General features: G+C 45.7%; 1 protein-coding gene across 2 annotated transcripts in view; it reads left to right on the forward strand.

The window, feature by feature from the left end:
- Positions 1-13,392, forward strand: part of SETD5 (SET domain containing 5) — a 2,687,190-nt gene that overhangs the window by 996,675 nt on the left and 1,677,123 nt on the right. The gene's annotated exons all lie outside the window — the stretch shown is intronic.

Here is a 13,392-nt window from a genome sequence, read left to right on the forward strand (position 1 = left end):
AGAGGGGCTAAGAATATAAAGCCCCCAAGGAAACAACCAATATCTGCTTGGGACCTCAATTTCATTCTAGAAAAGCTGACCTTGCCTCCCTTTGAGCCAGCTGCCTCAACAGATTTGCAATATTTGTCCTGGAAAACAGCTTTCCTTCTGGCTATCACCTCAGCTCGCAGGGTATCTGAACTACAAGCCTTCATGGCTGTGCAGCCTTTTACCATCTTCCATCAGGACAAAGTTTCCTTACGAACTAACCCGTCCTTTATGCCAAAGGTGGTATCCAGGGTAGCTTTGAATCAGGCTATCCACTTACCTACCTTTTACCCTAATCCTCAAAACAAAGGGGAGAGACTACTACATTCTTTGGACATCCACAGACAGCTGCGTTATTATTTGGACAGAACAAAGCCTTTTAGAAAAACAGAACAGCTCTGTGTGTCCTATGCTATAGGAGCTCAAGGGAAGCCAATTTCCAAACAGACAATCTCAAAATGGATAGCCCACTGCATACGCTTTTGTTACTCTTTTCATGGTAAAACTGTACCTGCAGGCATCAGTTCTCACTCCACAAGGGCCACAGCTACCTCTGCAGCTTTCCTCAGAGGAGTTCCTACCAAAGATATTTTGGAAGCAGCCACTTGGAGTTCTGTGCATACCTTCTCCAAGCACTACCACCTACCATTATACTCCAGAACTAGAGCAGGCTATGCCACTGCAGTCTTGCAGGGCATCCTGGCTCCTCCTAGTTCCACCTAGTGCCTACCACCCCTTTCTTAGCTTTGGGATTCTACCCATCTGTTATGACTGCAGCTGTATGCACGATGAACATAGTACAGTTTTGTACCTACCATAAATGTAGATGTTCGAGTGCTAATACAGCTGCAGTCCAGGTTTCCCTCCCTCCTTCCCCTCTTGGGACAGGCCTATTGGCTAACACCTCCTCATACAACCTGATTGGGGTATTAATTTATGGTGTATTTGCTTGCAACTACTGTATTTTGATTATATTGCATTGCTTTATTACATAAATTTATGTATTGCCTTCCTTCTGGGGGCACCTGACATCTGGGGCAAGAAAAACTGAAGAAAATGGCGTCGGCTGGTTCTTTTATACCCCTGTCATACTGACGTCAGGGAAGAAGCGACGACAACCGACTTCGGACCTAGACTTTGGAATTCGGCCGACCGAGGACCCGCCTGACGGCAGGAGAACCCCATCTGTTATGACTGCAGCTGTATTAGCACTCGAACATCTACATTTATGGTAGGTTCAAAACTGTACTTCGTGTTTCGCTGTTGCAGTCATTACATTTGGGTTATCTGCTTGTAGTAGCCCTCAGTCGGCCTGATTAACAAAGTCTTGGGTTCTACGTCGGTTGCTGTCTCTTCCATGATGGCAGGTCGTCAGTGGTATAAAACATGCAGCCGACATCATTACATCAGTCTTCAACTAAAACCTAAGTACCCCGTTGGGGAAATTTTTTCTTGCTCTTAACCGATATCAGTAAAAGTAAATTGCATTACTTGCGGAAAGCGAATACCTCATAAAGATTTTCATTCGTACTGTATTCCTTTCCTAGGCCCTGACCACAACGTACCTCGCTGTCGGTTTTGTGCCTTATTTAAACCACAAACTATCAGTTGTCTGTATATCTGCGCTTCTAAATATTTTGGTGCTCGGTTCAATTATCCTGTTATGTCTTTGGTAAGCCATTCAACTGCCGACATTCTGAAAAAATGCAAAGATAGAGACAGGCAACCCAGTTCGCTGGTACTCAGGCACTTTTGCAGCCCCTGATACCCACTACTTCAGATTCGCAGGCCTCTACTGAGACCCATTTGGAGTCCGGTATGCTGCGAGATGCTTCAACTGTGGATCCTGCAGATGTCTCTACCTTGGAAGGGTCCGGAGCCGCTGTGCAGGCACCAGCTTCTGAGGGTGTATTCAGGCCTACTGACTTCCATATTAAACTGACACCATCTTCTTCAAGGCCTAAAACTCGAACCATGCCTAGAAAACTGACACCCAGACCGCATGGTCAGGCCTCTATGCCTAAAGAATGAATAAAGATCTTATTACTTATTACAACCTTCCTCTGAGAGACCTAGGACTGAGTTTGCTTATGATACTTCTGACCAGGATTCTGAATTTTCTATTTCCTCTGATGACCAGAATTTACCCTTATCTACCTATGAGGATTCTGATGCTGAGGACTCTATTCCCTCTGCACCCCCCACCCCCCCAAGAGGATTTATTTTTTGGTGAAACGTTGCATACTCTCGGGGAGCATTTTCATTGGGAAAGTCAGGATTTCTCTGATTCTAAAGAGAGGCTTAGGGATTTCTTACTCCTGCCCCTGCACAGGCCTTTAGCTATACCTCCTGTACTGGACATTGTTGATTATGCCTTTTATATAGCGTGGCCCCTGACTCTACCGCCTGCTTCCAGGAAACCTGATAAATATTACAGGGTTCCTGACTCTCACAAGTTCCTTTTCAAAACTCCTATTGCAGATCCTGAAACCGTTTCACAGGGACCCAAGGGCATTAAAGCTACTACTGCCAAAAATCCTACCCCCTCTGATAGAGACTCCAGGGTGCTGGATAAATGTGGTAAGTCAGTATATACTTCTGCAACTTTGGCCATTAGGGCTTTGAATTGCCAGTTTCATGTGTTAAAGTATCAGCTGCATATTAGATTGCTTAAACAAAAAAATGTTTCCTGATTGTGCTGGAAATAAGGATGTACAGGATTTAATGCATTCTGCTGAACAAGTTGGTAAACATACATTGCGATGTGGTTTTGATTCGCTAGAGGCAACATGCAGGGCTGCGGTAACTGGGTCTGTACTTAGAAGGCATGCTTGGCTTAAGGAGCAGTCCTTGCCAGATCATGTTAAAGCGAAATTACTGGATGCTCCCTTAAATCAGGACTGCCTGTTTGGCAGCAGGGCAGAAGTAGTTCTTAAAAAGATGGAGGAAAAAGCTAAATCTATGCAAACTGTTAGATTATTTACAGGTACCTCCTCCAAGATTTAATAGGCATTGGCCTTCTAAGAATTGGTCCTTTCCTGCCTCTTCCAGACCTTCTTTGTCCAAACCCAGATCCAGCAGAGCACCCAGGCTTCAGTCCCAGGGGACGCACAGGACTAAGCAGTGGGGGGGCCTCCCCTTTCAAATCTAGAAGTAATAAAACTCGCCCCTGTGGTAAACTGTGTCTGACTTATTTTTAAAACTTCCAAGCACTTCTCAACTGACTGCCCCTTTGGGGAGAATGATTGAATGTCATGCAAAGAACTTTGGACTCATTACCCAGGACAAATGGGTTTTAAATAGTGTCCCAAGGATACAGTTTTCACTTCCACACAATACCAACTCCAAGAGGTTGGCCGGTCTACCTCCAAATCAGTGGGCAGAGGCCCAAAAGCAAGTACTCTTCTCTTAAGCATAGAGGCTATTCAGTTGGTACCAGAAGAAGAAAAATGACAAGGCTTCTACTCGAGATTTTTCCTGGTACCCAGAAAAGACAATTCATGACGTCCTGTCCTGGGCCTGCCTACTCTAAACACCTTTTTGGTGATTCCAAAATTCAAGATACTTACTCTTCACCAGCCTGGTTGGCAACACTGAATTTAAAGGAAACCTTTCTGCACATCCCAATCAGGGAGTCTTGCAAAAGATACCTACGCTTCAAAGCAGGCTACACTACTGCGCCTAGGGTATTCACAAAGTTCCTAGCTCCAGTCATTGTGTTTTGCAGGCAAAGAAATATTCAAATATACCAATACCTGGACGACTGTCTAATTCAGGCAGAAAACCAGGACATACTTTTGAATCATGTGGCTTTTGTACACAGGGTGCAAACTTGTTTGGGGTACACCATAAACGAAAAGAAATCATACCTGGTACCCTGTCAACAAATTACATTCCTGGGAGCAAGCTAGAGTACAACTTCCCAGATGGTTTTCCTCACGCCAGAGAAACAAATTCACTTGACAACCTACTTCAAACAAGTGACCACAAAAACTCTGCTATCTGCAAGGCAAATACTGCAAGCCTTGGGGTTCATGGCCTCCTGCACTCTTCTAATTCCATATGCAACACTGCATATGAGGAAACTGCAATGGTATCTAAAAAGCCTATGGTGCCAAAATTCTCAGGATCTAGAAGCAATGATTCCTATCATTCCTTGTCTACACCTAGAGTTCCTTTGGTGGGCAGAGGCCTGCCATCAAAACAAGGGACTACCATTCACACTAACACCTGCTGCCCAAACCCTAACAACAAATGCATCAGACTATGCATGGGGGGTGCACCTGGCAGGGAAGTGCATTCAGGGCAAATGGAACCCAATTCAAATGCACCTTCGCATCATTCATAAAGAAATGTTAGCTGTACAGAATGCTCTTGACAGCCTTTAAGGACCACATTTTTCTAGGACAGTTAATGGGAAAGACGGACAACACCACTGTTATGTGGTACATAAACAAGCAGTGTGGGGGGGGTTCACATTCTTACCCCATCTGCAAACTAGCCATGGTATTGCGGAACTCAGCCTTGAGCTACCAACTGCATCTACAAGCTCATTTCCTGCCAGGAAAACTAACTACACTGGCAGACAAACTAAGCAGAAATCTCATGGACCCACACGAGTGGAAACTGGAACCAAGGGTTTTCAACATGTTGACAAGCAAATGGGGGAGCCCAGATATAGACCTGCTTGCCTCCCCCCAGAACTATCAATTGGAAAGATTTTGTGCAAGTACTCCCCACAGACAAGCTTGGAAGGTGGATGCTCTGTCCTTCAGCTGGAAAAACCTATCTGTTTATGCCTTTGCTCCTCTGTCCCTGCTCTCCAAAGTACTACTAAAGATCAAACAAGACAAACCAAGGATGATTTTGATTGCACCAGCCTGGCCATGCTTATACTGGTACCCCCTCATGTGCAATGAGTCACTGTTGGCCCCATGGCACCTGCCTCAGACTCCTACCCTGCTGTCTCAGCAGGAGAGCCAGATTGTGCACCCTGAGCTTCAAACACTGAACCTAGCAGCCTGCCTAATTACCTAAGCTCTCCTTTGCCATCCCTCAGTAAACCAGTGATGGATGTCATTTTAGAGGCAAGGGGGCCTAGTTCTAGAAAATCTTATGCTGAAAAATGGAAAAGATGCTGTGCCTGGAACCAATCTCAAGGGATGAGCACAGCAGTGCCCAGTTTACCTCAGATTTTACAATACTTAACTGAGATGCTTCACAAGGGCCTGTCTTTTTTCTCAATAAAAATTCACGCCTCAGCCATTTCAGCTCATTATAACACAGAACGTCCCCTCTTCTCTCATCCTCTGCTCAAGCAGTGTCTCAGAGGGGCCAAAAAATTTAAGACCACCCAGGAGAGCTCCAACTCCAGCCCAGGACCTTAACTTTGTATTGGAGAAACTCACCCTTGCTCCATTCGAGCCAGCTGCTGCTGCAGATTTAAAATTCCTTTCTTGGAAAACAGCTTCTCTTTTAGCCATCACTTCAGCAAAAAGGGTATCTGAATTACAGGTCCTTATGGCAGTGGAGCCTTGCATCATCTTTCATGCGGACAGGGTGTCCCTCAGGACCAATCCCTCTTTCAAGCCAAAGTTGGTATCAAGTGTGGCCTTTAATCAGTCCATTCATTTGCCAACCTTCTTTCCTAATCCACAGAACAAAGGGGAACGGATACTGCACTCCTTAGATGTGCACAGACAACTTAGATTCTACTTGGACAGGACTAACCCTCAAAGGAAATCTGAACTGCTGGTGGCAATTGCTGCAGGGACAGAGGGGAAGGCTATTTCATAGCAAAACATTTCCAAATGGATAGGCCATTGCATTCATTTCTGCTGTAAGCACCGTGGAAAACCTATCCCGCAGGTGATCAGACCCCACTCAACCAGTGCTGCATCTACCTCTACAGCCTTTCTCAGAGGCATATCTACCAGGGACATCCTAGAAGCTGCTACCTGGAGTTCTGTACATACTTTCACCAAGCATTACCATTTGCCAATTTTCTCTGAATCCAGAGCTGGCTTTGCCACTGCAGTTTTTCAGGGCCTTATAGCTGGTCCTAATGCTATCTAAATTCCTTCTCCCATCCTTAGCTTTGGGAATCTACCCAAATGTAATGACTGCAACAGTGAAACATGAAGAACATAGTACAGTTGTGTACACTTACCATAAATGTAGATGTTTGAGTGTATTCACTGTTGTAGTCCTGGTTACCCTCCCTCCAGCCCCCTGACTTTTTTTGGCTATACCTTTTCTTTCCTTTTCAATGCTTAAAAGCTTTTTGGTGTATTTGCTTTTTTTTTGAGGTATAACCTTGTATATTTATAGATTTAATTGCTTCCCATTAGGGGGGCATCTGACATCTGGGACAAGAAAAACTGATGTAATGGCATCAGCTGCATGTTTTATACCCCTGACGACGTGACGTCACGGAAGAGAGAGCAACCGACGCAGGACCCAAGACTTTGTTAATCAGGCCGACTGAGGGCTACTGCAAGCAGATAACCCAAATGTGATGACTGCAACAGTGAATACACTCGAACATCTACATTTATGGTAAGTGTACACAACTGTACTTTCCTTCACTGGGGTAAACCAGAGTTTGGAGCCACTGCATTTTGTGCAGCAGACATTCCACTTAACATGCAGTAGAAGTCCAAGCAAGCTGTTCCCCTTCTGATGTCTAGGAATCTTCAGAAGGACTGGCAGGATTTTACTTGGGGGGGGGGGGTGCTTTTTCAGAACCGTTGTCCTTGAAGACTGCTTTGTTGCTGCTGATGTTCATGTTTCACTGCTGCAGTCATTACACTTGGGTTATCCTGCCGTCAGGCGGTCCCGCAGTCAGCCAGATTTCCAAAGTCTTGGTCTGGCGTCGGTTGCTGTCACTTCCTCCCTGACGTCAGTGCGTCAGGGGTATATAAGATGCATCCAACGCCATTTTCTTCAGTCTTTCTTGCTGTGCCCGAAGCAAAAGCAGTTCGCAAGTGCCGGTCGGCCAACTACAGAGATTTCAAATTAGATTTTCAGAACAGAAGTCTTCAGTAAAGCTAAGTACCCCGTTGGGGAAACTTTTTCTTGCCTCAGATGGATGTCAGTAAAAGTTAATAATTGTATTTCTTGTGGAAAGCAAATACGTCATAAGGATTTTCATTCTTACTGTATTCCATGCCTAGGCCCAGATCACAATGTCACTAGTTGTCGGTTTTGTACTAGATTTAACAAACGCACTGTTAAACGTCTGTTTGATTTTGCTCGCCATTACTTTGGCCGAAGATTTAATTATACCATGCCGTCAGAACAACCGACGACCGGAATTCACAAAAAACGCAAAGACAAGGATAAGGACAGGCATCCAAGGCCCATAACTGATGAAGCTTTTTCTAGGCCAGTCGCCGGTCATCAGTGAGGTGCTTTTGCAGCCCCTGACACCCACTACCTCAGAGCCACAGGCCGCTACAGACTCCCACATGGAGGTGCCTAGGCCTCTGGATACTCAAGGTGTTGGTCCTACGGAGACTAACCCTTCAGATGGGTCCGGGGCCGCTGAGCAGGCATCGGCTTCTGGGGGTGATGTCCTTCAAGGATGTATCTGTAGTCCTTACAAATGGGTTGTCCTGTCGTCAGGCAGCCCTTCGGTCGGCCGGATTCCAAAGTCTGGGTCTGGCCTCGGCTGGTGTCGCACTTCACCCGACGTCATAGCTGCAGTTATTCGGGTATAAAGGCATCAGCCAACGCCATTTTTCTCAGTCTTTCTTGCCGCGTGGCGCCCGAAGCAGAAGCTGTTCGCAAGTGCCGGTCGGTCAGAACCAGAGATTACTACTACCGAATACTTCTACCGAAGACTTCTAAAAAGCTAAGTACCCCGTTGGGGACTCTTTCTTGCCTCAGCCGATGTCAGAAAAAGTGAATAACTGTTTGACTTGTGTGAAACAAATACCTCATAAAGATTTCCACTCTTACTGCTTACCTTGTTTAGGCCCAGACCACGACGTAGCAGCTTGTCTAGCCTGTGCTTCTTTTAACCGACGGACGCTTAGACGTCGGTCGGAATTTGCTGAGGAGTTTTTCGGCTCCGATTTTGCTAACATTATGCCATCGGATCCTCCAACTACGCAAATTTCTAAAAAGCGCAAGGAAAAGGACCGACACTCGCGGTCTGCGGTTTCGACCGAAACCGCGGTTAGGCCAACCGCGAGTGTCTCGGTTTCGGCTGAAACCGAGCAAGCGGTTCTTCCTTCAGCCGAAAACTTACCTCCTACCGAGGCCTCTTCCAACCTGGTGGAATCGGCTTCTGAAATCCCTCCTGCTCTTGCAGTTTCTCAGGAATTATCTGACACTATCCTTGGATATCTCTACCCTGCGTGGAGCTGCTAGGCCACCTGCATCCATGTCCATTAAGGCCTTTGCCAGGGCCAAAGCAGCTAAAACTACTAAATCTGTGCCTGCTAAGACCCCCTCTCACAGGCCTAGCTCTAGTTCACAAATGCTTAGTCTAGCAGAGGATCTCATTTCTTTAATCCGGGGATCCCAATCTCACCCAGACAGGGTCTCACCCACCTCCAGAGAAGAGGCCTAGAGCAGAGCCCCCTGAGCCAGTTTCTACAGATGATTCCTCTGATGATTCAGATAATACAAACCCTCCAGAGGCTTCTTTCTCCCCTTATGAAGACTCTGATGCTGAAGAGTCCATTCCTTCTGCCTCTCCGCCTGAGGAATTTTCCTTTGGGGAAACCTTGCATGCTATGAGGGAACAATTTCAGTGGCAGGGCCAGGATTTTTCAGACTCTAGAAAAAGGCTTAGAACTTTTCTGCATTTACCACAACATAGGCCTTTAGCCATACCTCCAGTTCTCTCTGTTGTTGATGATGCATTTAATGATGCTTGTACTGCTCCTGATTCACTACCTCCGGCCCCTGCTAAGCCCGATGGGTACTACAGGGTCCCGGACACACATTACCATTTGTATAAGGCTCCTTTTGCAGATCCCGAGACTATCTCCCAGGGTCCTAAGGCTGTAGCAGCTACCTCTGCCAAAACCCTCCCTCTGAAAGGGAATCCAGGTCCTTAGAGATGGGGTAAAAAAGTTTACACTTCTGCTACTCTTTCAGCTAGGGCATTGAACTGTCAATTCCACATGATCCAGTATCAAGAATTTATGCTAGACCAGTTAACCAAAAAACTGTCCTCGGATGAACCATTAGACAAAAAATCTGTTCAGGAAATGGTACATAACATTCAGCAAGTCAGTAACCATTCCTTAAAATGCGGCTATGATGCACTGGAGGCTTCCTTAAGATCAGCCATGACTGGCACAGTTATCAGAAGGCATGCATGGTTAAAAGAACAGGCCTGACCAGACCATGTTAAATCAAAACTGCTAGATGCCCCCATGGACAAGATCAATTTGTTTGGCTCTCCTGCACAACAGGTGCTGAAGAAGATGGAAGAGAAGGCAAAATCTGTCCAAACAGTGAAAGATTTCTTACAGGTCCAACCTCCAAGGTTTAGCAGGAATTGGCCCTCCAAGAATTGGTCCTTTCCAGACTCCTCCAGAGCTCAGAGAGGCAGGAATAGGCGTTCAAGAGGCAGAAGTCAATCCAGGGGTGCCTGCAGGGGACGCCAGTGGCAGGGTAACAACCAGCGAGGTGCAGCCACAGACACAGCCACCACCACTACTACAGGACAATCACAGTGACTTGGCTCTAGCACCACCTACCAGGGAACAACTAGAAGCACCCTTGGGCGGGAAGCTAGCTTTATTTTCAGTAAACTGGCATTACATCACAAGAGACAAGTGGATTTTGCAGACAATAGACCAAGGTTACAGGTTTCACTTCCATACTCTACCAGGGAAGAGAGGAATGCCAAACCTACCTCCAAATCAAAAGGCAGAAGCTCTAAAGCAAATAACTCAATTATTAAGGATGAGAGCTTTGGAAAAGGTACCATATATGGAGCAAGGACAGGGATTTTACTCCAGACTCTTCCTGGTACCAAGAAAAGAAAGCAAATGGAGACCTTTTCTCGACCTGTCCGCTTTAAACACATTCCTCATTGTTCCAAAATTCAAAATGCTGACCCTACAGCAGCTTCTTCCCATGCTGGGCAAGGAGTCTTGGCTGGTAACTCTAGATCTCAAGGAGGCATACCTGCACGTCCCCATACGACCAAATTGCAGAAGATACCTCAGATTTCTTGCAGGATCAGAGCATTATCAATTCTCAGCATTGTCCTTTGGCTTATCTACTGCGCCCAGAGTGTTCACGAAATGCTTGGCATCAGTAATTGCTCATTGCAGGCTTCAGGGAATCCAAATCTACCCTTACCTGGACGACTGCCTGATACAAGCGGACAACAAAAACAAGTTAGCAGAAGACTTGAAAAGGGTCATTTACCTACTACAATCCCTGGGATACACAGTCAGTATAAAAAAGTCAAGGCTGATACCATCCCAAAGGATAACCTTCTTGGGTGCAGAGCTGGACACATCGAAACAATTGGCATTCCTAACAGTAGAAAAACAGGAGCAACTCCCTCTCTACTTCTTGGCATTTACAAAGCAGAACCATCTAACAGCAAGAAAAGTCCTGCAAGCCTTGGGTTTCATGGCATCCTGCATAATATTGGTTCCACATGCCAGACTGCATATGAGAAAGTTACAGTGGTACCTAAGGAATTTATGGTCTCAGCACAAGCACAGCCTAGAAACCCAAATTCCAATAATTCCATGCCTGAAGCAAGAATTCCAATGGTGGGCTCAGGCCTGTCAATCAAACAAAGGATTGCCCTTCCACAACACTCAACCAAGCCAAACCATCACAACGGACGCCTCAGACCTCGGTTGGGGGGCCCACATGCTGGACAAGTGCATACAAGGTTTATGGACTCAAGACCAGCTGCACCTACACATAAATCAAAAGGAAATGCTGGCAGTAAAACTGGCAATTCAGACATTCAGACCATTTCTTCGACAAGGTCAACTGTTGATAAGGACAGACAACACCACAGTTATGTGGTACATCAACAAACAGGGAGGCACACATTCGTACCCTCTATGCCGGATGGCAATGGACCTCTGGAATGTGGCCTTGAGTTACAACATTCAGTTACAAGCAATTTTTGTACCAGGAAAAGAAAACATTCTAGCAGACATACTAAGCAGGACTACCTCGGATGCCCACGAATGGATGCTGCATCCGGACATCTTCAAAACCATTACAAGAAAATGGGGACTCCCACAAATAGACTTATTTGCATCCCCATAATCACCAACTAAAGAAATTCTGCACAAGGACGTACCACCCACTTGCTTGGAAGGTGGACTCCCTATCTTTCAGTTGGAAAAACCTGACAGCATATGCATTCCCACCACTTGCTTTGATGCACAAGGTGCTATTGAAGATCAAAGAGGACCGTCCAAGGATCATTCTGATAGCTCCAGACTGGCCAAGACAACATTGGTACCCATTACTGAGGAGCATGTCTCGGGAACAAATATGGCCCCTACCCCTTGTTCCCTTGCTGTTAACACAGAACAACTACAACACCCTGCATCCAAACCTGAAAACACTGCAGCTGACTGCCTGGAACATTGCATAAGAACAAATAACCCAAATTTATCCCAAAGGGTTAAAGACATTATCTTGGCGTCTCGCAGACCCTCAACAAGGAAAAATTATTCAGCAAAATGGAAAAGATATTCCATTTGGAGTAATGCAAAAGGAGAAAATGTGTCACTGGTAAACATAGCCAACATCCTGGAATACTTGGCAGAGCTCTTCCACAAAGGCCTGTCCTATTCTTCCATTAAGATTCATGCATCAGCTATTTCAGCAGAATACGACTTGGATCCTCCAGTCTTCTCACATCCTCTGCTCAGGCAGTTTGAGAGGAATTAAAAATGTAAAACCACCTAGGAAGCCACCATTGCCAGCATGGGACTTGAACTTTGTGCTAGAAAAATTGACACTCCCTCCTTTTGAACCAGCAGCAACAGCAGAATTACAATCATTATCATGGAAAACTGCTTTCCTGCTGGCAATCACTTCAGCAAGAAGGGTATCTGAGCTACAGGCATTAATGGCAGTACAGCCCTTCCTGATCTTCCATCAAGATAGAGTGTCCATGAGAACAAATCCTACTTTTATGCCTAAGGTGGTCTCCAGAGTATCTTTGAATCAGGCTATCCACCTACCTACATTCTTCCCCAACCCACAGAACAGGGGAGAAAGACTGTTGCATACCTTGGATGTGCATAGACAATTACGCTACTACCTGGACAGGACCAAGGGCAATAGAAAAACTGACCAGCTACTGGTAGCATATGCAACAGGAATGGAAGGAAAAGCAATTTCAAAACAGACAATCTCTAAGTGGATAGGAAATTGCATTAAATTTTGTTACTCCTACCATGGGAAGAAAACTCCAGAAAACATCAGGCCTCACTCTACAAGGGCTACAGCCACTACCACAGCTTTCTTACGAGGAGTGGCTACCAAAGACATTTTAGAGGCTGCTACTTGGAGCTCCGTGCATACATTTGCCAAGCATTATAATTTACCTTTATACTCTAGATCCCGAGCAGGTTTTGCCACTGCTGTTTTGCAAGGGATCTTAACTACACCATAATTTCATTTCTCCTCCTTCTCCAGTTTAGCTATGGTATTCTACCCATTTGTAAGGACTGCAGATGCATCCTTGAAGGACATAGTACAGTTTTGTACCTACCATAAATGTAGATGTCCGATAGGAATGCATCTGCAGTCAGGATTACCCACCCTCCTTCCCCTCTGTGGTACTCCTAGGGTATTTGCCCATCTTTTAGCTAGCTGGGGGAATCTATTATGGTGTATTTGTTTGTATATATGTACATACATGCTTATTTTTTGTTTGCTCTCTACTATTTGGAATCATTTGCATTTATCCAAATTTAGCCTTCCTAGAGGGCACCTGGCATCTGGGGCAAGAAACACTGAGGAAAATGGCGTTGGCTGATGCCTTTATACCCGAATAACTACAGCTATGACGGGTGAAGTGCGACACCAGCCGAGGCCAGACCCAGACTTTGGAATCCGGCCGACCGAAGGGCTGCCTGACGACAGGACAACCCATTTGTAAGGACTGCAGATGCATTCCTATCGGACATCTACATTTATGGTAGGTACAAAACTGTACTTTTTCAGACCTTCACAACTTACCATTAAAACTACAGCCAAGTCTAAAACTCCATTAAAGACAAAGAAGCAAGTACAGCATTCACCTGGACAGGCCACCATGACTAAAAAAACAGATGCTCAAAATGGCCGAAGACTTAATTACTCTGATCAGGGGTTCCCATCCCCCTCCTGATAAAAGGCCTAGGC

The sequence above is a fragment of the Protopterus annectens genome, chromosome 7.part0, assembly GCF_019279795.1.
Source record: "Protopterus annectens isolate FY-2018-M chromosome 7.part0, PAN1.0, whole genome shotgun sequence".
Taxonomy (NCBI): domain Eukaryota; kingdom Metazoa; phylum Chordata; order Ceratodontiformes; family Protopteridae; genus Protopterus; species Protopterus annectens.